Genomic DNA, 27,824 nt, shown 5'->3' with positions numbered 1-27,824 from the left:
GGGTACCTTAGAACTAAAGGGGGCTAACCCTAACTGCCCTAACAGTTATTAGTCACAAATGACACCTGCCGGGTGATCAGGGGGTTAAACCTTTATTAGGTAATAAATGGCGGGTGCCCTGAAACTATAAAAAAATAACTAACCAACCAGCGTCACCTGTAACAGTTATATGGTGATCACTGGTGAAAGGGTTAACTAGGGGGCAATCAGGGGGCTTTATGCGGTAGTATATGGGGGTCCCTAGCGCTATAAAAAGCTGCGGCGAACCTAAATACCTACCTGCCTAACTAGCGTCACCTGTGACACTAATACGGCGATCAGAAAAATGATCGCTTATTAGGCTGGGTTCACACTGGAGCGATGCGGAAACGCCGCGAATCCGCGGCGGGTTCCCGCATCGCATGCCTCCCGGCGGCAGTTCACACTGCCCTATGCGAACTGCTGGGAGTGTCAGTGAAATGTTACTGACACCCCCAGATCAGTTCGCATATCGCAGTGCGATCTGCAAACTCGGATCGCATGGTGTGAACACCCATGCGATCCGATTCTGCTGCGGGCCAAAAAAAGGGTCCCGTGCGAATTTGCGGCGGGTGCGGCGGGTGTGGCGGGTGCGGCGAATGGCTGAACTCGAATCGCACAGAGATCGGATGTGATTTGCACTGCAGTGCGGTGCGAATCACATTCGTTCTCATAAACCGCTGCAATGTGAACCCAGCCTTAGTGACACTGGCGACGGGGGGTGATCACGGGGTTAAACCTTTATTGGGGGGGTTAGGGGGGTACATTAGAACTAAAGGGGGCTAACCCTAACTGCCCTAACAGTTATTACAGTCACAAATGACACCAATGCAAAAAAAAAAAAAATAAAAAAATAAATGACATTGGTGTCACTGTGACTGGGGGGCAGGGGTAATTGGGGGGGTGATCGGGGGGTAAAGGGGGGGTGTGAGTGTGCCTGGCATGTTCTACTGTGTGTGGGATGTGTTGGTGCAACTCACTGATCCGCTCTCCTCCGTGTCGGAACGAAAAATACCGACACGGAGGAGAGAATACATCACTTCCTCTCCTGTGTTTACATTACAGGAGAGGAAGTGATGTCACCGGGGATTTCCATTCGTCGGGAGCGATCGCGAGGGGGTGGCCATGAATGAATGGCCGTCCCCTCGTCCGGGATCGCTCCCGAACGAAAACCGACCGCCGCAGGCACCGGGCGGGGGCCCGATCGGGCCCCCGACCCGCGGGAGGCAAAGGACGTACATATATGTGCTTATGCCTGCCCGTGCCATTCTGATGACGTACATCGGCGTGAGGCGGTCGGCAAGTGGTTAAGGATGCGACGACCGGCTTACCAGGCTACTCCATATCAACCAGCTTAATGCGGTAAATTACTGCATTAACTAATGCAGTAATTACCGCTAAACTGAACAAACAGCACATTTGATATTTAACTACAAATTCTTAACTACAAAGTGAATTGGACACTTGAACAATTGTTACCGCATAAGATTAGCCGTTATTTAACTCTTATGCCCCATACACACAGTCGGAAATTCCGATGGAAAAAGTCCAATCGGATTATGTTGTCGGAAAATCCGATCATGTGTGGGCTCTATCTGACTTTTTCTGTCAGGATTTATGGTCGTGTGTAGAGAATTCTGATGCACAAAGTGCAACGCAGGCTCAGAAAAAATTTGGAGATGAAAGCTATTGACTATTGGCCTCTACGTAGTCCAGTCATACGTTTTGTATGTCCCCTCGTTCCGTACGATTGGATTTTCCGACAACTTTGGATTTTATGGTCAGAATATCCGACCGTTTGTATGCGTCATTATGCCATGTACACACGACCGGACTTTCCAGCAGACTATGTTCGACAGTCATCCCAACTGACTTTTCAGCTGAGTTCCGACGGACTTTCAGAAACTAACAGACTTAGCCACTCACTATCACACCATTGGATTTGAACATGATTACGTATGGCCGGACTAGAATAAGGAAGTTCATAGCCAGTAGCCAATAGCTGCCCTAGCGTTGGTTTTCGTCCATCGGTCTAGCATACAAAGGAACTGATTTTTCAACCGGACTCAAGTCCGTTGGAAAGATTTGAAACATGATCTAAATCTGAAATCTGTCTGATTCTTCAACAGCAAAGGTCTGATGAAGCCCACACACGATCAAATTGTCCGGCGGATTCATTCCGTCTGACCTTTGCTGTCAAAGTCCGGTCGTGTGTACACGGCATTAGTGAATTGACTCCTTAGTGCTTTGTTTCAGTCAGCAATTGAGGCCTCAGGGTGATTACAGGTAGAAATTATTTTGGGATAACTAGACAGCTGTATATGGGGTGAAACACTTCTATGTTAAAGCAGACCTTGCCTTTATATGTAAGGTCTGCTTTATAAATCATGGTCCCATCACCCAAAGGAAATCGGTGCATGAAACTTAAAAGGTTGGCTAGCAATCACTGCAGTAACATCATTGTTGCTTGGAGGAAGAGACTGGATTTGAAAGCAGAACTACCCTGTATCTGAGCACTGCAAACCAAAAACGCTATTTAACCACTTCAGCCCTGGAAGGATTTACCCCCCTTCCCGACCAAGCCCTATTTTTGCGATATGGCACTGCGTCGCTTTAACTGACAATTGCATGGTCATCAACGTTGTAACCAAACAAAATTGACTTTTTTTTCCCCCACAAATAGAGCTTTTCTTTTGCTGGCATTTGATCACCTCAGCAGTTCTTATTTTTTGCGCTTTAAACAAAAAAAAAGAGCGACAATTTTGAAAAAAAAAAGCAATATTTACTTTTTGCAATAATAAATATCCCCCAAAAATATATATAAAAAAAAATTCTTCTACATATTTTTGGTAAAAATAAATCGCAATAAGCATATATTGATTGGTTTGCACAAAAGTTATCACATCTACAAAATAGCAGATTTATGGCATTTTTATTAATATTATTATTATTTTTTTATTAGTAATGGCGGCAATCTGCAATATTATATATACATTTTTTATGCGACATTGCGGTGGACAGATCGAACACTTTTGACATTATTTTGGGACCATTGGCATTTATACAGTGCTATAAAAATGCACTTATTACTGTGTAAATGTCACTGGTAGGGAAGGGTTTAAACACTAGGGGGTGATCAAGGGGTTAACGGTGTTCCCTCAGTGCGTTCTAACTGTAGGGGGATGGGATCACTAGAACATGACAGTTATCACTGGGAGCAGTAGATCCCTGTCCTGTTGCTAGGCAGAACAGGGAAATGCCTTGTTTACATAAGCATCTCTCCATGCCACGATAGCGGGCCACCAGCAAACATCAGGCGCGCATGCTAGCCGCAGATGATGCAGCGATGTACAGGTATGTCGGTTTGCGCACCTGTGCCCCTTTGCCGACGTATATGGGAGTGAGCCAGTCGGCAAGTGGTTAAAGCAGAGTTCCACCCATTTAAAAGTCAGCAGCTACAAAAAATGTTGACTTTTAAGAATCAGACACTCACCTGTCCCACGGTCCAGCGATGCGGGCTCACGAAGGACCACTCCTCTCCCCCCTCCTCTCTGAGGTGCTGACATTCTAACTGCGGGTGTCCGGCTGTGGCTTCACAGCCAGGCGTGAGATGCGCACTGTGAATGATCGGGCAATCTTCTGGGACCTGTGACGTGTCCCAGAATATTGCAGGGGGGGAGGAAAGGGAACTGAACTTCCTTCTGGCGCAGCAGAGCCTAGGGAGGAAGTGGGAGCTGGGTGCCCATAAAAACTGGGTATCTGCTTCCCCCCCATGTCAGGGGGTCACCATCACTTAAAGTGGAAGTTCCATTTTTTTTAAAGCAAACTCCTCCATCCACCCATCCATGTCTCCATGCTTTATTTTGCTAAGAAAACACTTTGAAAAACAACCCCTAGCATTTTTGGTTGTAGCCATCTTGAGTAAGGGCAAATGATTAATGTAGCATTTACATCCTGGAATTCATCTGCCTTTAGCCAAAGCATGCAGGCAGGAGGGTGTGCTTAGCTGAGAATACCCCTCCTCCCCTCCTGGGATGTATGACATAATTTGCCAAGGCCTGGAAACCAGGAAGTAACTGAAGAAATGTAAAAAATAAATAGTTGAAAACACGTAAATATGATATGCCTTCCTATCTATTTACTAATGCTAGCAACATAATGATTATAACAGCCAATGTTTAATTGAGAGAGTGAAGTTCCACTTTAAAATGTCACTAAACCCACATAAAAAAAAAATATCAATAAATGCTGTGTTCATACTCACCCAGTTACTATGAGATTCAATTTCTGAAAAAAAAAAAACTGGTTGATCCCGCTGTTCTCTATCTCCCCCCTTTTATTCATGCTCCCAATGCAGCTGTGGTGGTAACTCTGCACATGCTCAGTTTTCCATTGTTTCTATGCTCAGCATTTCCTCCCTATCACATCTGAGAAGCCCATGTGACTATAGAGTCACACATGTGGGTGTATACATAGTGGTAAATAACAGGCCACTTCCTCCTACATGCTCACTAACCAGAAAAAACAGAGCTTGATAAATCCCAGGTGCCAGGCATGCCACGGCGACCAGAAACCACACCCTGGCCCCTGCCAGCCCATCCACCGCTGGCACCAGGCGTGAGCAACTCCCACAGCCCAACACGTGCCAGGCAGCTGACTCAGTTCCAACATCCAAAAAAAAACTCCAGCTCTGCCACTTACCTGCAGCAAAGCCAAAGCTCCTTTCTCCCTCACACACTGGCACCTCCGCCCCTTTCCCTAGCAGATCCGCTGAGCAGAAAGTCCCCCCACACTCCCCTCTCCCTTAGCACCAGCCAATCCATGCATATTGGGGTCCACCCCCGCTTCACAAATCCTCGCGTGGGGCTGGAAACAAGCAGGTTGGTGAGTAGAGTCCAGCCTTCACAGCACGCCACATGCCCACCAAAGACCCCAGCCTCAACAACCCCAAGTGTCAAATCTCAACACACCCCGAGAACCCCAAAGGGACATGCATCCCCCGAACTCACCCAGTACGTAAGCCGTACCACCCAGCAACATACCTGGCTCCAGTCCCCACCATGTGCAAGTCCAAGATCTGACATTTCTGTTGCTGAAAACAAAGCCTTGCTAGTCAAAAAAAATTTTAAAAATCGGCCAACTTTTTTCGTTGGCTTCTAGATTTAAAGAAAATTTGTCACGTCCTGAGCTAAACACAATGGGGGCAGGATATTACGTGTAGATTATTGGAGGCTTCACCTCCCTCTTATTCTAAGACACAAGCAGAAAGGGTGTGACACAGTCTGTGACTGGCAGAAATTCACCCACATGATGTGATTTCCACAAAATAATAAAGGTTTGATTTCAAATATATATTTGTATGACAATTTAACGTTATTGACATTATTTATTTTTCTTCGTAAGGCTGTTTTTGTTTTGTTTTTTAAACATGTGACCAGAAGCAGAAGACTGGAAGCTCCTCCTGCTTATATTTCCCCTGCAGACAGGCTGGGAAAGACCTGGATCATGTGACAGCTGTATATCAATTAGGGAAAAAGTACTTAGCCTTTTTTGTATTATTGTTAAAATAATTACAGTGCCATCATCCACATACAGAAATAGAAGGAATAATTAGTGGGAATGCTTTAGCAGTCCCACTATTGATATTCGTTTTTGTATTTAGTAATCATCATCTTTTTAATTAGTGGGAATGCTTTAGCAGTCCCACTATTGTTGTTCTTTTTTTTATTTATTAATCTTTTTATTATTATTATTCCATACGTTTTTTGGCTCTGCGTAACTTCTGCATACTTTCAGCTATTAAAGCCAGTCAACTTCAGCTCTCTCAGCTGATGGGACTTCTTCAACTTTTTTTCTACTATTCATACTTCTTAAAATATTAAGTTTAAAAAAAAAAAAATTAACATTGAAGTCAATGAGAAGTCAATGAGAAGTCAATGAGAGCATGCTTAAAATCATTAAAATCTTCTTCCGCTACCAAAAGTTTCAGCTCCTTTATACTTTCACCTACAGACGCCAAACTTTAAAATGTTCACAAAATATTCAGCTATCTGGCTATATCTTTTCAGGTTGATATCTTTTACAGTTTTTGTGAAAAGCTGTTTAAGTTTAGTGTTCATTTCAGGAAATTTCATTTTAAAGGCTTTCGTTTCCATGGTTACCAAAGCTTCTTACACACAGTGATGGGCAATGGGGGAGAGCACAGACACACCATGTACTGATTTATAATAGAGGAATATGGTGGGGCAGTTTTGATGGGGCAATTCCGATGGGGCAGTTTTGATGCTATTCAGCATTCCCACGCATTTTCTCGAGGAAATGCATTTTCTAGTTTATAATAGAGGAATATGATGGGGCAGTTTTGATGGGGGCAATATGATGGGGCAATTTTGATGTTATTCAGCATTTCCACGCATTTTCTCCGGAAAATGCATTTTCTAGTTAGTGGGAATGCTTCAGCAGTCCCACTATTGTTATTCATTTTTTTATTTATTAGTGGGACTGCTTTCATTTTTTTATTTATTAACCACTTCCCGACCGCCGCACGACGATGTACGTCGACAGCATGGCACGGGCAGGCATATTGGCGTACATGTACGTCCCTGCCTTCCCGCGGGTCGGGGGCCCGATCGGGCCCCCGCCAGGTCCCTGCGGCGGTCGGTATTCGCGCGGGAGCGATCCCGGACGAGGGGGCGGCCATTCGTTCATGGCCACCCCCTCGCGATCGCTCCCGACGAATAGGAATCGTTCGTGACATCACTTCCTCTCCTGTAATGTAAACACAGGAGAGGAAGTGATGTATTCTCTCCTCCGTGTCGGTATTTTTCGTTCCGACACCGAGGAGAGAGGATCGGTGAGTTGCACCAACACGTCACTACACAGTAGAACATGCCAGGCACACTCACACCCCCCCGATCACCCCCCCAATTACCCCTGCCCCCCAGTCACAGTGACACCAATGTCATTTTTTTTTTTTTTTTTTTGCATTGGTGTCATTTGTGACTGTAATAACTGTTAGGGCAGTTAGGGTTAGCCCCCTTTAGTTCTAATGTACCCCCCTAACCCCCCCAATAAAGGTTTAACCCCCGTGATCACCCCCTGTCGCCAGTGTCACTAAGGCTGGGTTCACATTGCAGCGGTTTATGAGAACGAATGTGATTCGCACCGCACTGCAGTGCAAATCACATCCGATCTCTGTGCGATTCGAGTTCAGCCATTCGCCGCACCTGCCGCACCCGCCGCAAATTCGCACGGGACCCTTTTTTTGGCCCACAGCAGAATCGGATCGCATGGGTGTTCACACCATGCGATCCGAGTTTGCAGATCGCACTGCGATATGCGAACTGATCTGGGGGTGTCATTAACATTTCACTGACACTCCCAGCAGTTCGCATAGGGCAGTGTGAACTGCCGCCGGGAGGCATGCGATGCGGGAACCCGCCGCGGATTCGTGGCGTTCCCGCATCGCTCCAGTGTGAACCCAGCCTAATAAGCGATCATTTTTCTGATCGCCGTATTAGTGTCACAGGTGACGCTAGTTAGGCAGGTAGGTATTTAGGTTCGCCGCAGCTTTTTATAGCGCCAGGGACCCCCATATACTACCGCATAAAGCCCCCTGATTGCCCCCTAGTTAACCCTTTCACCAGTGATCACCATATAACTGTTACAGGTGACGCTGGTTGGTTAGTTATTTTTTTATAGTTTCAGGGCACCCGCCATTTATTACCTAATAAAGGTTTAACCCCTTGATCACCCGGCGGGTGTCATTTGTGACTGTAATAACTGTTAGGGCAGTTAGGGTTAGCCCCCTTTAGTTCTAAGGTACCCCCCTAACCCCCCCAATAAAGGTTTAACCCCGTGATCACCCCCCGTCGCCAGTGTCACTAAGGCTGGGTTCACATTGCAGCGGTTTATGAGAACGAATGTGATTCGCACCGCACTGCAGTGCAAATCACATCCGATCTCTGTGCGATTCGAGTTCAGCTATACAGATAGTATGGCTGAATTCGTGTCGCACCCGCCGCAAACTCGCACGGGACCCTTTTTTTGGTCCGCAGCAGAATCGGATCGCATGGGTGTTCACACCATGCGATCCAAGTTTGCAGATCGCACTGCGATATGCGAACTGATCTGGGGGTGTCATTAACATTTCACTGACACTCCCAGCAGTTCGCATAGAGCAGTGTGAACTGCCGCCGGGAGGCATGCGATGCGGGAACCCGCCGCGCATTCGTGGCGTTCCCGCATCGCTCCAGTGTGAACCCAGCCTAATAAGCGATCGTTTTTCTGATCGCTGTATTAGTGTCACAGGTGACGCTAGTTAGGCAGGTAGGTATTTAGGTTCGCCGCAGCTTTTTATAGCGCCAGGGACCCCCATATACTACCGCATAAAGCCCCCTGATTGCCCCCTAGTTAACCCTTTCACCAGTGATCACCATATAACGGTTACAGGTGACGCTGGTTGGTTAGTTATTTTTTTATAGTTTCAGGGCACCCGCCATTTATTACCTAGTCTCACTAGTGTACCCCTAAATTTAGGGGTGTCTACTTTCCAAAATGGGGTCATTTGGGGGGGTTTGTGCCATCTTGGCATTTTATGGCCTTCAAAACTGTAACGCCCTTAGAAAGCCTGAAGGCGGTGCTTGGTTTTCGGGGCCCCGTACGCGGCTAGGCTCCCAAAAAGTCCCACATATGTGGTATCCCCGTACTCAGGAGAAGCAGCAGAATTTATTTTGGGGTGTCATTTCACATATGCCCATGGCATGCGTGAGCAATATATCATTTAGTGACAACTTTGTGAAAAAAAAAAAGTTTGTAATTTTCCCGCAACTTGTGGCAAAATATAAAATATTCCATGGACTCAACATGCCTCTCAGCAAATAGCTTGGGGTGTCTACTTTCTAAAATGGGGTCATTTGTGGGGGTTTTGTGCCATCTTGGCATTTTATGGCCTTCAAAACTGTAATAGGTAGTGAGGAGTGAAGTCAAATATTTACGCCCTTAGAAAACCTGAAGGCGGTTCTTGGTTTTCGGGGCCCCGTACACGGCTAGGCTCCCAAAAAGTCCCACATATGTGGTATCCCCGTACTCAGGAGAAGCAGCAGAATTTATTTTGGGGTGTCATTTCACATATGCCCATAGCATGTGTGAGCAATATATCATTTAGTGACAACTTTGTGAAAAAAAAAAAAAAAAAATTAAAGTTTGTAATTTTCCCGCAACTTGTGGCAAAATATAAAATATTCCATGGACTCAAAATGCCTCTCAGCAAATAGCTTGGGGTGTCTACTTTCTAAAATGGGGTCATTTGTGGGGGTTTTGTGCCATCTTGGCATTTTATGGCCTTCAAAACTGTAATAGGTAGTGAGAAGTGAAATAAAAAATTTACGCCCTTAGAAAGCCTGAAGGCGGTGCTTGGTTTTCGGGGCCCCGTACGCGGCTAGGCTCCCAAAAAGTCCCACATATGTGGTATCCCCATACTCAGGAGAAGCAGCAGAATTTTGGGGTGTCATTTCACATATGCCCATAGCATGTGTGAGCAATATATCATTTAGTGACAACTTTGTATAAAAAAAAAAAATTATTCAATCGCTTGAGGCAAAAAAATAAAATATTCAATGGGCTCAACATGCCACTTATCAATTTCCTTAGGGTGTCTACTTTCCAAAATGGGGTCATTTGGGGGGGTTTTGTACTGCCCTGCCATTTTAGCACCTCAAGAAATGAGATAGGCAGTCGTAAACTAAAAGCTGCGTAAATTCCAGAAAACGTACCTTAGTTTGTAGATGTGACAACTTTTGCGCAAACCAATAAATATACAATTATTGACTTTTTTTTTACCAAAGACATGTGGCTGAATACATTTTGGCCTAAATGTATGACTAAAATTTAGTTTATTGGATTTTTCTAATAACAAAAAGTAGAAAATATCATTTTTTTTCAAAATTTTCGGTCTTTTTACGTTTATATCGCAAAAAATAAAAATCGCAGAGGCAATCAAATACCATCAAAAGAAAGCTCTATTTGTGGGAAGAAAAGGACGCAAATTTTGTTTGGGTACAACATTGCATGACCGCGCAATTACCAGTTAAAGCAGCGCAGTGCCAAATTGTAAAAAGACCTCTGGTCATTTACCAGCAAAATAGTCCGGTCTGAAAGTGGTTAAAATGTTCACAAAATATTTACCGTATTTATCGGCGTATAACATGCACTTTTTCCCCTTAAAATCAGGGGAAAATCACGGGTGCGTATTATACGCTGATCCTCCGCGATTTCCGAGCGATTTTTGGGCTCTGGACGGCTTTCAGCCGCCTTCTGCCCTTCTCGCGGCTTTCGGCCGCCTTCGGCCCTTCTCGGCGGCTTTCAAAAAAACGCAGAGAAGGGCCGAGAGTGGCCGAAAGCCACCGAGTACGGCCGAAGGTGGCCGAAAGCCGAGTACGGCCGAAGGCGGCCAAAAGCCGCCGAATATGGCCGAAGGCGGCCAAAAGCCGCCAAGAACTACCGGGCGCCGCCGAGATACACAGGACAGCTCAGCGGCGCCATTTTTAAAAATAAAAGCTGACATTGTCACTGAGGGGACAACGATGCACAAGGCTATAATGACGCACAGGCTGCATGACGGACAGGCTGCATGACAAGGCTGCAATGACGAGGCTGCAATGATGGACAGGCTGCATGACAAGGCTGCAATGATGGACAGGCTGCATAACAAGGCTGCAAATGACACTGACAAGGCTTCAGATGGACACTGATAAGGCTGCACTGATGGGCATTTAAATGTAAGTTTTTTTCCTTAAATTTCCCTCCTAAAAGTTTTTTTCCTTTACAATTCCCTCCCAAACTTGGGGTGCGTGTTATACGCCGGCGCATGTTATACGCCGATAAATACAGTAGCTATCTGGCTATATCTTTTCAGTTTGATATCTTTTACAGTTTTTGTGAAAAAGCTGTTTAAGTTTAGTGATCATTTCAGAAAATGTCATTAAATTTAGGGCAGCCAGGCTTTTGTTGTCTGTTTTGTTTCCATGGTTACCAACACTTCTTATACACAGTGATGAGCAGTGCAGGAGAGCACAGACACAACATGTACTGATTTATAATAGAGGAATATGATAGGCAGTTTTGATTGGGGCAATATGATGGGGCAGTTTTGATGCTATTCAGCATTCCCACGCATTTTCTAGTGTAAATTAAACAGTGTGTTTAGTATCACTTTAAAGCAGAACTTCGGGATCTGCAAAAAATTAGTACCCCATTAGTACACCCCAAGTACAAAACATTGGACAGTTGCTAAATTTGTGACATTTCTTACCACTGAAGAGAAAAGTCTGACTGAGTTTTCAGGAAGTCCTCTCTGTACCGTATTTATCGGTGTACAACACGCACTTTTTCCCCCTTAAAATCAGGGGAAAATCGTGGGTGCGTGTTATACGCCGATCTCCCGCTGATTGTGGGGAAAGGGGCAAGCGGAGCCGAGATACACAAAGCCGAAGTATACTCAGCTTTACTCGGCTCCTCTCGCAGTCCCACTCCGAGTGTACTCCGGCTCGGCTCCTCTCGCAGTCCTGCCCCTGACTGTGAGCAGAGCCGAGTCTAGCCGAAGTACACTCGGCTTTCTGTATGTCAGCGGCGCTCCCTCCTTTCACAATCAGTGGACGTGGGTGGGACTGCAAGAGGAGCCGAGTAAAGCCGAGTATACTTCGGCTTTGTGTATCTTGGCTCCGCTCGCTCCTCTCCGCTCAGTCAGTGCCAATCCTGAAAAGAGACTGGGCAAGGCTGCAAAGGCACTGGGCAAGGCTGCAGATGGACACTGGGCAAGGGTGCACTGATGGACAAGGCAGCAGATGGACACTGATAAGGCTGCATTGATGGGCATTTAAATGTAAGTTTTTTCCTTAACCACTTAACAACGGGCCCATAGCCGAATGACGGCTACAGGGCGGTTGTTTAACTCTGGGAGGCCGTCATATGACGTCCTCCCAGAATTCCACTCTCGCGCGCCCCCTGGGGTGCGCACTCGAGAGCATCGCGGCCGTTTACCATGTGATCGCTCTGTCAAATGACGGAGTGATCGCTTGTAAACAAACCGGCGTCATGTTATGACGCCGGTTCCTCTCTCCCCTCTCTGTACCGATCGGTACAGCGGAGGGGGAAGAGATCGGTGTCAGCAGCGCTGTGGGCTGCATTTGCAGTGCCCACATCGCTGCTCACCGAAATTTAACCCCTCAATTCCCTGCTAATACTCTGCAATGCCAGCCAATACTCTGCAATGCCAGCCAATACTCTGCAATGCCCGCCAATACTCTGCAATGCCCGCCAATACTCTGCAATGCCCGCCAATACTCTGCAATGCCCGCCAATACTCTGCAATGCCCGCCAATGCTCTGCAATACTAGCCAATGCTCTGCAATACCAGCCAATGCTCTGCAATACCAGCCAATGCTCTGCAATACCCGCCAATGCTCTGCAATACCCGCCAATGCTCTGCAATACCCGCCAATGCTCTGCAATACCCGCTAATACTCTGCCATACCAGCTAATACTCTGCCATACCAGCTAATACTCTGCCATACCCGCCAATACTCTGCAATACCTGCTAATACTCTGCAGTACCCTCCAATACTCTGCAGTATCCGCCAATACTCTGCAGTACCTGCCAATACTCTGCAGTACCTGCCAATACTCTGCAGTACAATTCCAGCCAATACTCTGCAATACCCTGCCAATACTCTGCAATACCCTGCCATAAATTGCCATACCCGGAGATGCCCAGCCATACTCAGTGATACCCTGCAATACCCAGCCATAGACATCCCCCCCCTCCTGCCGCCCTCCAGTGCTTCTACCGACTCGCCAATACAATCAAAGCCAGAATCTTTTTTTTTTTAATACTCTGCAATACCCGCCAATACTCTGCAATACCAGCCAATACTCTGCAATACCAGCCAATACTCTGCAATACAAGCTAATGCTCTGCAATACCCGCCAATGCTCTGCAATACCCGCCAATGCTCTGCAATACCAGCTAATGCTCCGCAGTACCCGCCAATACTCTGCAGTACCCGCCAATACTCTGCAGTACCCGCCAATACTCTGCAGTACCCGCCAATACTCTGCAGTACCCGCCAATACTCTGCAGTATCCACCAATACTCTGCAGTACCCGCCAATACTCTGCAGTACCCGCCAATACTCTACAGTACCCGCCAATACTCTGCAGTACCCTCCAATACTCTGCAATACCCTGCCATAAATTGCCATACCCGGAGATGCCCAGCCATACTCAGTGATACCCTGCAATACCCAGCCATAGACATCCCCCCCCTCCTGCCGCCCTCCAGTGCTTCTACCGACTCGCCAATACAATCAAAGCCAGAATCTTTTTTTTTTAATACTCTGCAATACCCGCCAATACTCTGCAATACCAGCCAATACTCTGCAATACCAGCCAATACTCTGCAATACAAGCTAATGCTCTGCAATACCCGCCAATGCTCTGCAATACCCGCCAATGCTCTGCAATACCAGCTAATGTTCCGCAGTACCCGCCAATACTCTGCAGTACCCGCCAATACTCTGCAGTACCCGCCAATACTCTGCAGTACCCGCCAATACTCTACAGTACCCGCCAATACTCTGCAGTACCCTCCAATACTCTGCAGCACCCGCCAATACTCTGCAGCACCCGCCAATACTCTGCAGCACCCGCCAATACTCTGCAGTACCCGCCAATACTCTGCAGTACAATTCCAGCCAATACTCTGCAATACCCTGCCAATACTCTGCAATACCCTGCCATAAATTGCCATACCTGGAGATACCCAGCCATACTAGGAGATACCCAGCCATACTCGGTGATACCCTGCAATACCCAGCCATAGACATCTCCCCTCCAGTGCTTCTACCGACTCGCCAATACGATCAAAGCCAGAATCTTTTATATTTTTTTTTTTATTTCAGGCTTCCCAGCTTAGAGGTGAGATGTGGGGTCTTATTGACCCCATATCTCACTGTAAAGAGGACCTGTCATGCCATATTTCTATTACAAGGGATGTTTACATTCCTTGTAATAGGAATAAAAGTGATCAAAAAATGTATTATTGGGGAAAAAAAAGTCAAACTAAAATCAATAAAGTAGAATGAGGCTAGGTTCACACTATTGCGATGCGGGAACGCCGCGAATCCGCGGCGTTTTCCCGCATCGCTCACCTCCCGCCGGCAGTTCACACTGCCCTATGCGGACGGCTGGGGGTGTCAATGTTATGTTAATGACACCCCCAGATCCGTCGGCATATCGCAGTGCGATCTGCCGACTCGCACAGGAATCGGATCGCATGGTGTGAACCCCCATGCGATCCGATTCCGTTGCGGACCCAAAAAAGGGTCCTGTGCGAGTTTGCTGCGGGACAGCTGCGAGTTCAGCCATACTATCTGTATGGCTGAACTCGCAGTGCTACGGAGATCGGATGTGATTTGCTGTGCGAATCACATCCGGTTCTCCCCCCGCAGCGGTGTGAACCCAGCCTGAATAAGACATTTTTTTTTTTTAAAGCGCCCCTGTCCCCATGTGCTCGCATGCAGAAGCGAACGCATACGTAAGTCCCGCCCTCATATGAAAACGGTGTTCAAACTACACATGTGAGGTATCGCTGCGAACGTTAGAGCGAGAGCAATAATTCTAGCCCTAGACCTCCTCTGTAACTCAAAACATGTAACCAGTAAAAAAAAATTAAAACGTCGCCTATGGGGATTTTTAAGTAGCGACGTTTGGCGCCATTCCACGAGCGTGTGCAATTTTGAAGAGTGACATGTTAGGTATCTATTTACTCTGCATAACTTCATCTTTCCCATTATGCAAAAATTGGGCTAACTTTACAGTGTTTTTTTTTTAACCACAAAATTGTTTTTTTTCCAAAAAAAAGCATTCGAAAAATTGCTCCGCAAATACCGTGCGAGATAAAAAGTTGCAACGAACCACCATTGTATTCTCCAGGGTGTTTGCTAAAAAAAATATATAATGTTTTGGGATTCTATGTAATTTTCTAGCAAATAAATGATGATTTTTACATGTAGGAGAGAAATGTCAGAATTGTCCTGGGTGCTCCAGAACGCCTGATGGCGCTCCCTGCATGTTGGGCCTCTGTATGTGGCCACACTGTGTAAAAGTCTCACACATGTGGTATCGCCGTACTCGGGAGTAATAGCAGAATGTGTTTTGGGGTGTATTTTTGGTATGCATATGCTGTGTGTGAGAAATAAACTGATAATATGACAATTTTGTGAAAAAAAATTAAAAGTAAAAAAAATCTTGATTTTGCAAAGAATTGTGGGAAAAAATGACAACTTCAAAAAACTCATCATGCCTCTTACTAAATACCTTGGAATGTCTTCTTTCCAAAAAGGGGTCATTTGGGGGGTATTTGTACTTCTCTGGCATGTTAGGGTCTCAAGAATTGAAATAGGCCGTCAGTAATTCAGGTGTGATCAATTTTCAGATATTGGCACCATAGTTTGTGGACTCTATAACTTTCACAAAGACCAAATAATATCCACCAATTTGTACTTATTTTTACCAAAGATATGTAGTAGTATAAATTTTGGCCAAAATGTATGAAGAAAAATTACTAATCTGCAAAATGTTATAACAGAAACGAAGAAAAAAATTTTTTTTTACAGAATTTTCGGTCTTTTTTCTTTTATAGCACAAAAAATAAAAAAACGAGCGGTGATTAAATACCACCAAAAGAAAGTTCTATTTGTGTGAAAAAAAGGACAAAAATTTCATATAGGTCCAGTGTTGCATGACTGAGTAATTGTCATTCAAAATGTGAGAGCACCGAAAGCTGAAAATTGGTCTGGTTATTAAGGGTGTTTAAGTGCCCAGTGGTCAAGTGGTTAAACTTCCTTCCTAAAAGTTTTTTTCCTTAAAATTCCCACCTAAACTTGGGGTGCGTGTTATACGCCGATAAATACGGTACTTCAAAAAATGCATCATATATTCTGCCAAGAAGGAGCTCTTAGAACAGTGATTACATCATATCCTCTCCTCTCTACACTATAATACAAACTACACTTCCCATCATCCTTTGGGAATTGCAATGAATGTGGGTGGGTACACAAGGCCTGTACATGTTAAATGTGAACAAGCCCACTTCAACATAAATCACACCCCTCAGTCTGCAGTCAGCCAGCCACACTACTCCGTATCACACAGCAGGATAAATAGGTTACAGCCTTATAAAGGCAAAGCATGTTTGTGCTCTCCCCCTCCAGCCACAACAGGAGATAAACATATTACCCTTACATGTTTTATGTAATTACTGAACTGTAGGCCCATAATTATATATTATACAGACCGTACTCTGCTGTAATTCAGTATTAGAATTATTCCTTCTCATGCTGTGACTTTGAGCTCTTTCTAACAGTAATCAGTGTTTGTAAGGTGTATGTGATCATCCCTAGCCACACCACAGAAAGGAAGAGCCGGTGTCCCATCATATAAGGTCCCCTATATCAGTGCTCGACAAAACCCGGTCGCCAGGTCGCATTGGCGACTAGAATCAGCGACCTTGCGCCTGGGGCAGCATAGCTGGGGGTATCCCGTCTCCGTGGACCCCCCCCCCCCCGCGCGCGATCGCGTCGGGCCGCGCCGCAGGCGGCCGGTAATTGAGCCCCCGGCTTTGAGGCCTTCTGTGATCCTATGGTTCCTTCTGGAATCTGGCGCCCTCTTGTGGTGGCCGTTGGAATTACAACCAACAATGCTAATTGATTTCCTGCCAGTCTTTCTCCATCCCTTTACTTAGAACCCCTAAACAAAAAAAACAAAAAAAAAAAAATATATATATATATATATATATATTTTTTTTTTTTATTATTTATTCTAACACCCTAGAGAGTAAAATGGTGGTCGTTGCAATACTGTCTGTCACACCGTATTTGCACAGCGGACTTACAAGCGCACTTTTTTTGGGGAAAAAATTTTTATTTAATAAAAAAAAAGACAACAGTAAAGTTAGCCTAATTTTTTTTTTTATATTGTGAAAGATAATGTTACGCCGAGTAAATCGATACCCAACATGTCACGCTTCAAAATTGCGCCCGCTCATGGAATGGCGACAAACTTTTACCCTTTAAAATCTCCATAGGCGACGTTTAAAAAATTCTACAGGTTGCACGTTTTGAGTTACAGAGAAGGTCTGGGGCTAGAATTATTGCTCTTACTCTACCGATCGCAGCGATACCTCACATGTGTGGTTTGAACACCGCTTTCATATATGCGTTCGCTTCTGCACGCAAGCTTGGCGAGACAGGGCGCATTTAAAACATTTTTTTTCTTATTTTAACTTTTATTTTAATTTTTTTCACTGTTCTTTTAAAAAAAAATGTGTGTCACTTTTATTCCTATTACAAGGAATGTAAAAATCTCTTGTAATAGAAAAAAGCATGACAGGTCCTCTTTTATATATGAGATCTGGGGTCAGAGAGACCTCACATCTCATATTTACACTAAAATGCAATTTAAAAATGTCCCTCTAAGAGCTATGGGCAATGACTTGGAGACAGGTGGGGGGGGGCGGCTATCTTCCCCTCACTCATCTCCATGTCAGGCCAGGGACAGGTCCAGATCGCCGTCACGGACCTGGCTCCTAACTTTTTTAGCTGGCTCCTAGATTCCAAGCAAATTTGTCAACTCCTGCCCTATATAATGTACTGCATGCACAGTACACAGCAACACAGATTCCGAAAATAGCCGAGGATGAACGGCGCCTGCGCCGTGAGTCCAAGTTCTATCCCCACCATCCAAGTGGACACAGAGTAGGAATATAAAAGAGCCGAGCGCAGCGAGGCCGAGCCCGAAGCGTGGCGAGCGAAGCTCGCCCGCGAGGGGCCCTCTAATTTTCCTAACCCTATATCTGCTTGTATGGTGGGGCTACCACCCCCACTCACGGCGCAGGCGCCGTTCAGCTTTGGAGATTTTCCGAAGCTTCGTCTGCTCCGTACTGCGCATGCGCAGTACGGGGCGGACACTATATAATGGCAGGACACTATCTGCCAGAACACCAGGACATGCTGCTTTACATCAGTGTGTGGCACAAGGAAATGTCGGCATAAAAAAAAAAAAAGTGTAGCGCTAACTTACTAATCAATACCACAATAATGGTGGAACCCGCTAATGTATAGAAATCTCAATTAAAATTCAATATTACCACAATACCGGTCTCTGTGATATGTACAGTCACATATAATACACATCAGACTGAAAATAAGACATAAAAATTAGACTTTGCAGGGATGGTGGAAACCCCTCCTATAGATATTTGGCAGTGGACGGTGTCTGCTGCTAATCAGTGCAGCCTTATGAGTGCCCATCAGTGCAGCCTCATCAGTGCCCATCACTCAGTATGGCATATCATTGCAGCCTCAGTGCCCATCAGTACAGCCTCATCAGTGTCCATCAGTACAGCATATTAGTGCTGCCTCGGTGCCCATCAGTGCTGTTTATCAATGCTACCTCATCAGTGCAGCTTATCAGTGCCCATCAGTGCAACCTCATCAGTGCCCATCAGTACAGCATATTAGTGCTGCCTAAGTGCTGTTTATCAGTGCTACCTCATCAGTGCAGCTTATCAGTGCCCATAAGTGCAGCCTCATCAGTGTTGCCTCAGTGCCCGTCAGTGCAGCTTTTCAGTGCCCATAACTACAGCCTCATCAGTGCAGTTTATCAGTGACCATCAGTGCAGCATATCAGTGCTGCCTTTTCAGTGCCCATCAGTGCAGATTATCAGTGCCCATAAGTTCAGCCTCATCAGTGCCCATTAGTGCAGCCTCATCAGTGCCCATTAGTGCAGCCTCATCAGTGCCGCCTTAGTGCCCATCAATGCAGTTTATCAGTGTCCCACAGTGCATCTTATTAGTGTTGCCTCAGTGCAGTTTATCAGTGCAGCATATCAATGCAGCCTCAGTACCCATCACTGCCGCCTTATCAGTGCAGCCTCATCAATGCCCATCAGTGCCACCTCATCTGTGCAGCTTATGTGTGCCCATCTGTGCTGCTTATTTGTGGCCATTAGCGCAGTGTATCTGTGCCCATTAGCAGAGCGTATCTGTGTAGCCTATCTGTGCCCAGCAGGGATTATTAGGAGAGCAAACCTGATGACACAGAGCAGCGATCTCCTGATGTGACCAATCTTGTGGGTGAAACTCCAGCCATTGTAAAGTCCCTCCTCCTGGACAAGCATTGTGATAGACAGCACACTGGTCCAATGCTGGTCCAGAGGGAGGGACTTAGCAATGGCTGGAGTTTCACCTACAAGATCCGTCACAGCTGAAGATCGCCACTCTGTCTCATTGGGGCAGCTCTCCTAAGGATCCCGTGCAGAAGTTACAGGTGGGTGGATGGTTGACAGTGGGGGTGTTGGGGGCGGTGCTGGCAGGGATCAGAGGAGGAGGGAAGAGGAGAAGGGAGGAGGAGGAGCCCACCTCTATGAGCAGTATAGACCGGGGGTCTATGATACCCCTCCGCCCACAACAGCAAGCGCGGACGGAAGTACATCCCTGCTTGCTGTAGCTAGGACTACAAATGGGAAGTGCCGAGACCGATGGCTGGGAGTACAGGAGGATTAGCAGCCATCAGTCTTACAAACAGGAAAGCCCTGGGGATTAACGTTTTTTCTGTAAAATAAACAGGCTATTACCGAGAAACTACAGAGCTCAGAAGAAGATGGATGCCATAGTTGGTGAAGGTAGGAGATCAGCAACAAGGACATTCTGCTTTAAGTAAAAAAGCATCAAAATCCATGTACATGCTTTTTCATATGCTGACATAAAAGCCTATGAGACAAAAACACACTGTGCAGCACCAAAAGAAGCAGACTCCCCTGTTACAGGCACCATAGAGTATAATGCAATATCCATTGTTGCACATTGCTGCAGGACAGCAGACACGCAACAAACCTCATTAGTCTGAATAGGGGCTGACTCTCACTACTGTAACATTAGAAAGGTAAAACACGACTCCCAAGCTGGGCATACACTAGTAGATTTTCAAATGAAGATGTTTGTTTTAAGAAAGTTTGCTCTTTTTCTAATTTGTTAGTTGGGTGAAATTGACATTGACTTTCAACCATAGAGATGAGAAAATATGAAGGAACAATATGGAATTTTTTTTTTTTTAGAGTGAACATTTCTCTAACAGTGTATGTGGTTTTCATTTGAATTGCATTCAAATCGAATGTTAGAAGGAAACGAGATTTCAAACGACATTCGTCAAGCTGATAAAAGAACTGAGAATTTTCCAATAAAATCGTACACATTTTTGATCGAAAATCTACTAGTGTATACCCAGCTTAACATTAGAAAGTAGTAATATTTTAATATCTGGGTAAAACAAAGATGTAATCAACAGACAACACATTATCCTGGGCTTATGTATGAACACTATGCTAACAAAAAAACATATTGTGGCCCATAGTAACCAAGCAGCGTTCATCTGTCACGGTCCTGTGTTAAAAATGAAACTCAGAATATACCTGGTTGCTATAGACAACAAGAAATGTTCTTGTTAACACATTCTCATGCATAAAAAATTTAAATTCTGTAATGGCCACAAATACAAAGAGATTAATTTATTTCCTATATAGAACTCAAGATAAACAATTGCTTTTATTAACCTCTTGCTGCCCACGTAACCCATATGTGTGGCGGCAAAGAGGGCTGGCTTTAAAACCTAATTCTGTGCAAATATAAAATGATATCTTGAAGTGAGACTGTGCCTAAGGACTCATGGATGGCCGGGGGGGTATTGGCAATAAAAATTGGCGGTGTGGTTGAGCTGAGGTATCACCACCCCTTGACCAGCACCTCTCTAAGGCTGGGTTCACACTGCTGCGGCTAGGAGAACCGGATGTGATCCGCACCGCACTGCAGTGCAAATCACATCCGATCTCTGTGTGATGCGAGTTCAGCCATACAGATAGTATGGCTGAATTCGCATCGCACCCGCCACAAACTCGCACAGGACCCTTTTTTTGGTCCGCAGCAGAATCGGATCGCATGGGTGTTCACACCATGCGATCCGATTCCTGTCCAAGTTTGCAGATCGCACTGCGATATGCGAACTGATCTGGGGGTGTCATTAAGGTTTCATTGACACTCCCAGCAGTCCTCATAGGGCAGTGTGAACTGCCGGCGGGAGGCATGCGATGCGGGAACCCGCCGCGGATTCGCAGTGTGAACCCAGCCTTAACGTGAAACAAATCCCTGAAATTCTTTAGGCCTGGTGTACATCTATGCAGGTTGCAGTTGATACATATTCACAGGTACATTTTGCGTTTTTCAATACACGTATTTCCTCAATTGAAGTCTATGGAACCAAAAACACAACCTGCTGGTCCCTGGCCTTTTCCATAAAAAGCAAAGATGTGAATGTGACCCATGGGAAATGGGCTGTAGTGTGTTTCTGAAAAACTGAAAAATGCACAGATGTGAATGTGACCCATTGGGAATGGACTGTAGGGTGTTTCTGCAAAACTGAAAACACACTTAAAAATGCATAGGTGCCTTAGGGCCAGTACACACCACAAGCAGAACAGTGATTTTTTTTTTTTTTTCTGCATCAAAAACACATGGAAAGTACTGTAGGTTATATGAGTTCCAATTGCACAGTTCACACCAGCCCAGTGCATTACAGTGCATTTCTGTTCCAAAGAAAAAGTACAACCTGCTGCTTTTTCCTGCACAGAACTGCACTGGGATGCACTTAAGGGCCAGTTCACACCAGATGCAGTTCCATGCAGTTCTGTGCAGTTACGTTTTTTCTGCACCAATACAGTAAAAATGCATGCACAGTTTCTGGTCAGTTTCCGGTCAGTTTCTGGCGCAAAAACTGACCGGAAACTGACCAGAAACTGTGCATGCATTTTTAGTGCAGAAAAAAAAGCACACGGAACTGAATGGAACTACGACTGCTGTGAACTGGCCCTAAAAGCATTAAAAAAAATGCAACGTCTCCAGTACAGTGAAAAAAAAGAAAAAAAGCAGGAAAAAATAAGGAATTAAAATGTTATCATTATTATACACGATTTATATAGCGCCAACAGTTTTCGCAGGGCTTTACAATGTATAGGGAGGGGACAACACAATAACAGTGCAATACAAAAGGTACAGGAGGGCCCTGCTCGTAGAGCTTACATTCTAAAGGGAGGGGGTGGTGGTACAAAAGGTAATAGCTGCAGAGAATGATTATACCCCACTTTTAAGTACACAATGGGGTTTATTTACTAACGCTAAAAAGTGTAAAATCAGACTCACTTCTGCATAGAAACCAATGAGCTTCCAGGTTTTATTACCAAAGCTTGATTGAACAAGCTGGGGTTAGAAGCTCATTGGTTTCTATGCAGAAGTGAGCCTGATTTTACACTTTCTATCTTTAGTAAATAAACCCCATTGTGTACTTAAAAGTGGGGTATGCCTGTATGCAGAAACACATAAAAAAAATGCACTGGAATACACCAAAAAATAATTAAAAACGTGCAGGCAATCTGAAGGGCGTTTTTGTGCCGTATTCTAGCCCTTATAGCCTAGGAAGCTGCTATTTTATCTTCCGCCATAGTGCTGTAAATGTGATCAGTTATGACACTGGCCATTTGATGGTTTGACAGTTTGGGAGCACAAGCAATGGTGACAGTTATCATATATGGCATGACTTGAATGTAACTGTTTTGGAAAAACTTTAAATCTATGGGAATAGCTCTGCTTTAACTTAAGGCCCCACACAGGGCAGATTTCGGTCCGATCAGCTCACACATTCCTTGCTGATCAGAGCAGAGCGAGTAGATGACACATTCAAGTCCACTTAAGTTTCATAGACATAACCTGCTCTGCTCCATGCTCCATGCTCTAGGAGTATCAAAACCGAGTGAAAGAGCCAGCGACTCCAAATCGGGGCTGGCCGGGAGTAAATGCACTTCGCTGCCTATTTAAACCCAACTTCCTCTGTTGTGATTCTCCTAAATGTAAGAGCTGACCGGATCCGACCTAGAGGTAGACAGTCCATTTACACCCTCCTGTCTCCTGGAATACATGGTCTGCCTAAACTGACAGGTGGATCTGACTGGATAGCCTGTCTGAAAAAGGCCTATTGCAGAACCTGGGGGGGGGGGGGCACATACTGCGGCAAAACTTATACCCAGTAGCCAATGAACAGAGGGGCCCTGCTGCAACTGCATATAATGCACACCATGCCTCAGATTTTGTGAACAAGCAGTACATAAGGCAAATAGTGCAGGGGGGAGGCAGGATCTGTGTCCCAAAGAGGGAAATCTGAGTAAAGCAGTCCAACTGAGGGGCAGGCAACAGGCACTGAGGGATTTAGGCAGGGGGGAAATCTTACTACATACAGACAAAATCAAAACCTTAAAAGGAGTTTTTAGGGTTAAAACAGGTAGTGAGGAGGTGACTCACCAATTGCAGGTCAGTAAATCTAAAATCTAAGCTGTACAATCTAATCTAAGATATAAAATCGAATCTAACATCTAAAGCCCCATACACATGATCAGAAAATCAAACGAAAAAAACTGATTTCAGAGCAATCGTATGATAATCGGGTCATTAGTACAGAGCTTTCAAGAGCCAATCAGGACAGTTCATCCAATATTATTTGATTGGGCAAGCCCAATTTTTTTTTCGTATGATGCCAGATTGTATGATTTTCGTTTAATCAATACAGCTGTCGTTCGAAAATGCAATACAAATACACTACAACACATTACATCACTCCTTTTTATTCTTTCGTATGAGAATTTTCATGACTTTAGCAAACTCATCAGGTTCGATCTGAGATTAGCATGCAAAAAAAAAACGGACGATCATTCGTCCAATAATCTCATCGTGTGTACCAGCCATAAGCTTTAAAATCAAATCTAAGATCTAAAATCAAATCTTTAATCACTTGCCGACCAGCCGCCAGGGCAGCTCTATTGCACAAATCGCCGTACCGGTACATCGCTTCGTGTAATTGATACAGTGGGCGCGTGTGCAGCGCAGGCCACGATGTCCGTGCTCAAAGAGTCAGAATGGGGATCTGCCATTGTAAACAAAGCAGATCCACATTCTGACAGGGGAGTTCAGAGTGATCGTCTGTTCCTAGTGATTAGGAACAGCGATCTCGCTCTACTCCCAGTCAGCCCACTCCCTTCACAGTTAGAAACACCTCCCTAGGGAACACTTAACCCCTTGATCGCCCTCTAGTGATAACCCCTTCCTGCCAGTGACATTTATACAGTAATCAGTGCATTTGTATAGCACTGATCGCTGTATAAATGTCACTGGTCTCAAAAAAAGTGTCAGATCTGTCCGCCGCAATGTCGCAGTCCTGCTAAAAATCACTGATCACTGTGATTACTAGTAAAAAAATAATAATAATAATAATGCCATAAATCTATCCCCTATTTTGTAGACACTATAACTTTTGCACAAACCAATCAATATATGCTTATTGCAATATTTATTTATTTATTTTTACCAAAAATATGTAGAAATACATCACACATTTGCTGCTCAGTGATTTCAGTATTCTAGCCTGCATCTCCCCAAGGTAATACATAAAACCTGGCCTGTTAGTGGGCCCTGAGGACAGGGTGGATGACCACTGATGTAGAAGAATACATATTGGCCTAAACCAGTGATTCACAACCAGGGTTCCTCCAGAGGTTGTTAGAGGTTCCTTCAGCATTGGGCCATTTCTGCCTCTCAGATAAGTTCCCACTGACACCATTGATCTTTTTAGCTATCTGTAAGGAGGTAATTCTTCCCAATGACCACAAATGTAAGGACCATTCTTCCCACTGATCATCACATTAATGTACCATGAGTTGTAGATTTCAAATTTTTAGCAGGGGTTCCCTGAGACTGGAGAACTATATGAGGGGTTCCTCTGTCTTGAAAAGGTTGAGAAAGGCTGCCCTAAACTGATGAAGAAATTTGTTTTGTTTTTTTTACATTTTTTGAGGGGGGGGGGGTGCGGGGGATATTTATTATAGTAAAAAAGTATGGTTTAGTTTTTTTTTTTAATTGGCGCTCTTTTGTTCTTTATAGCGCAAAATATAAAAACCGCAGAGGTGATCTAATACCACCAAAAGAAAGCTCTATTTGTGGGGGAAAAATGACGTCAGTTTTGTTTGGCTATAACATCGCATATGTGCGCAATTGTCAGCTAAAGTGCCGCACTTCAAAAATGGCCAGGTCATTAAGGGGGTAAATCCTTCTGGGGCTGAAGTGGTTAAAATCGCATTTATGATCTAAAAATCTAAGCTTTAAAATCGAAACAAGGATCTAAAAGAAGTGTGGATTAAACTCCTGTCAATGGGAAGCAGCCCTAAAAGTACACATCAATGTCCTCAGCAACTAAAAAAAAAAAAAAAAACGGAAGAGTACAATCTACACCACAAGTACGAACCGGTATGAGAAAACACCTAAGTGCATTAGTTGCGCAGCAGGGGCGGTTGCTATTGGTTACGGTCGGTAGACATCCCCTATATACTATGACAGGACCATTGTAGGAGAGTAGAACGCTTACCAACGACTCCGCTTCAAGTCCTCCTCCGGCCAGACTGGACACTCTAACGCTCACTCACCCTACTTGGCCGAGGAGACCAACCACGCCCACCGACTACCTCGCTCCTCCAACGTTCCTCTCTCCAAACTGACCAATCAGAGTGGACGCTCAGCCTGTAAGGCGTCCAATGAGCACACCGCGTATCCAGAACGTCCTGAGCGCAGCCAGCATCTACAGTAGTGTCCCTACCCTATAATAAATGTGCCTCTTTGGCCGATCTCCTATTCTGAAGATCCGTTAAATGACATAACGATCTACAGGCAGCTTCTCCTAATAACGTCGGTGACAACACTTACCGCACAGAGCGATGGGCACGTCACCATCTTCTTTGGCCGGTAGACAGTGATGATCCTTGATCCGGACGGTGTGTGGTCACGTGCTCCGTCAGTTACTCGTCAGCTCTGTGGACAGCAGAGATCTCTTTCCTTCAGATGCTGTGTGCAGTTATCAGTCAGTTCCCACCGGCACGATCATGTCGCCAAGGGACTGCTGTAGCAGATAAAGTGACATCTTGTTATCCTGGAGCTAATTGGCAGTAATAGACGGTGCTGAGAGGTGGGATGTTGGGGGAAGCACCTGTGTTTGTTGTCACCTGTCACTTCTCACTACAGCTCAAGCTTTGTCATACTCCAAAGCTGGCCATGCACCTATAGAATTGCGTCGTTGCATCACCTACTCATCGCCACCAGCGGTGGGGGACTACAAGTCCCATCGTGACTCGTAACTGTCAGTCTTTCCCATCAAGCCTAAAGGCTCATACATATTATAAGGCCCCTTTCACATTGGGGTGGTGGGCACGTCGGCGATAAAGCACCGCTATTTTTATCGGCGCTTTACCATCAATTTCAAGGAGCTATTCGGCTGCTAGCGGGGTGCTTTTACCCTCCGCTAGCAGCCGAGAAAGGGTTAAAACCAGCCAAGAAAGGGTTAAAACCACCTGCAAAGCGCTACTGCAGCAGCCCTTTGCCGATGCTATAGCCGCGCTGCCCATTGATTTCAATGGGCAGGAACAATATACACAACCGCTCCTACACTGCTCCAAAGATGCTGCTAGCAGGACATTTTTTAGCGTTCTGCCAGCGCACCGCTCCAATGTGAAAGTCCTCTGGCTTTCACATTGAAGAGACAGGAGCGGCTCTTTCAGGGTGCTATTTTTTTTTATTTAACCACTTTAGCCCCGGACCAATTGTCAGCCTCAGGACCAGAGGTCTTTTTACAATTACGCACTGCACTGCTTTAACTGGTAATTGCGCGGTCATGCAATGTTGTACCCAAACGAAATTTGCGTCCTTTTCTTCCCACAAATAGAGCTTTCTTTTGATGGTATTTGATTGCCTCTGCGATTTTTATTTTTTGCGATATAAATGGAAAAAGACCGAAAATTTTGAGAAAAAAGATATTTTCTACTTTTTGTTATAAGAAAAATCGAATAAACTCAATTTTAGTGATACATTTAGGGCAAAATTTATTCAGCCACATGTCTTTAGTAAAAAAAATGTCAATAAGCGTATATTTATTGGTTTGCGCAAAAGTTATAGCGTCTACAAACTAAGGTACATTTTCTGGAATTTACACAGCTTTTAATTTATGACTGCCGATCTCGTTTCTTGAGGTGCTAAAATGGCAGGGCAGTACAACCCCCCCCCCCCAAATGACCCCATTTTGGAAAGTAGACACCCCAAGGAAATTGCTGAGTGGCATGTTGAGCCCATTGAATATTTTTTTTTGTCCCAAGTGATTGAATAATGACACAAAAAAAAAATTGGAATTGCACCCTAAAATATATTCTGCTGCTTCTCCTGAGTACGGGGATACCACATATGTGGGACTTTTTGGGAGTCTAACTGCGTACGGCACCCCGAAAACCAATCACTGCCTTCAGGGTTTCTAAGGGTGCAAATTTTTGATTTCACTCCTCACTACCTATCACAGTTTCGAAGGCCATAAAATGCCAAAATAGCACAAAACCCCCCCAAATGACCCCATTTTGGAAAGTAGACACCCCAAGCTATTAACAGAGAGGCATGTTGAGTCCATGAAATATTTTATATTTTGCCACAAGTTGCAGGAATATTACAATTTTTTTTTTTTTTTTGCACAAAGTTGTCACTAAATGATATATTGCTCACACATGCTATGGGCATAAGTCAAATTACACCCCAAAATAAATTCTGCTGCTTCTCCCGAGTACAGGG

General features: G+C 44.9%; 1 protein-coding gene across 2 annotated transcripts in view; it reads right to left on the bottom strand.

Moving 5' to 3' along the window:
• Positions 1–26,045, bottom strand: part of TEX15 (testis expressed 15, meiosis and synapsis associated) — a 241,333-nt gene extending 215,288 nt beyond the window's left edge. Inside the window, exon 1 of one of the 2 annotated variants that reach the window (XM_077476237.1) lies at positions 25,926–26,045. The gene's annotated coding sequence lies outside the window, so the exon portion shown is untranslated. Of the gene's footprint in view, positions 1–25,590; positions 25,713–25,925 lie in introns of those variants that run through there. The other variant, XM_077476236.1, reaches the window with a different exon arrangement.
• Positions 26,046–27,824: the final 1,779 nt, after the last annotated feature.

This window comes from Lithobates pipiens, unplaced genomic scaffold (genome assembly GCF_037356315.1).
Source record: "Lithobates pipiens isolate NorthernLeopardFrog02 unplaced genomic scaffold, aLitPip1_a1.2 Scaffold_13, whole genome shotgun sequence".
NCBI lineage: Eukaryota > Metazoa > Chordata > Amphibia > Anura > Ranidae > Lithobates > Lithobates pipiens.
This window is presented reverse-complemented; position numbering and strand designations above follow the sequence as displayed.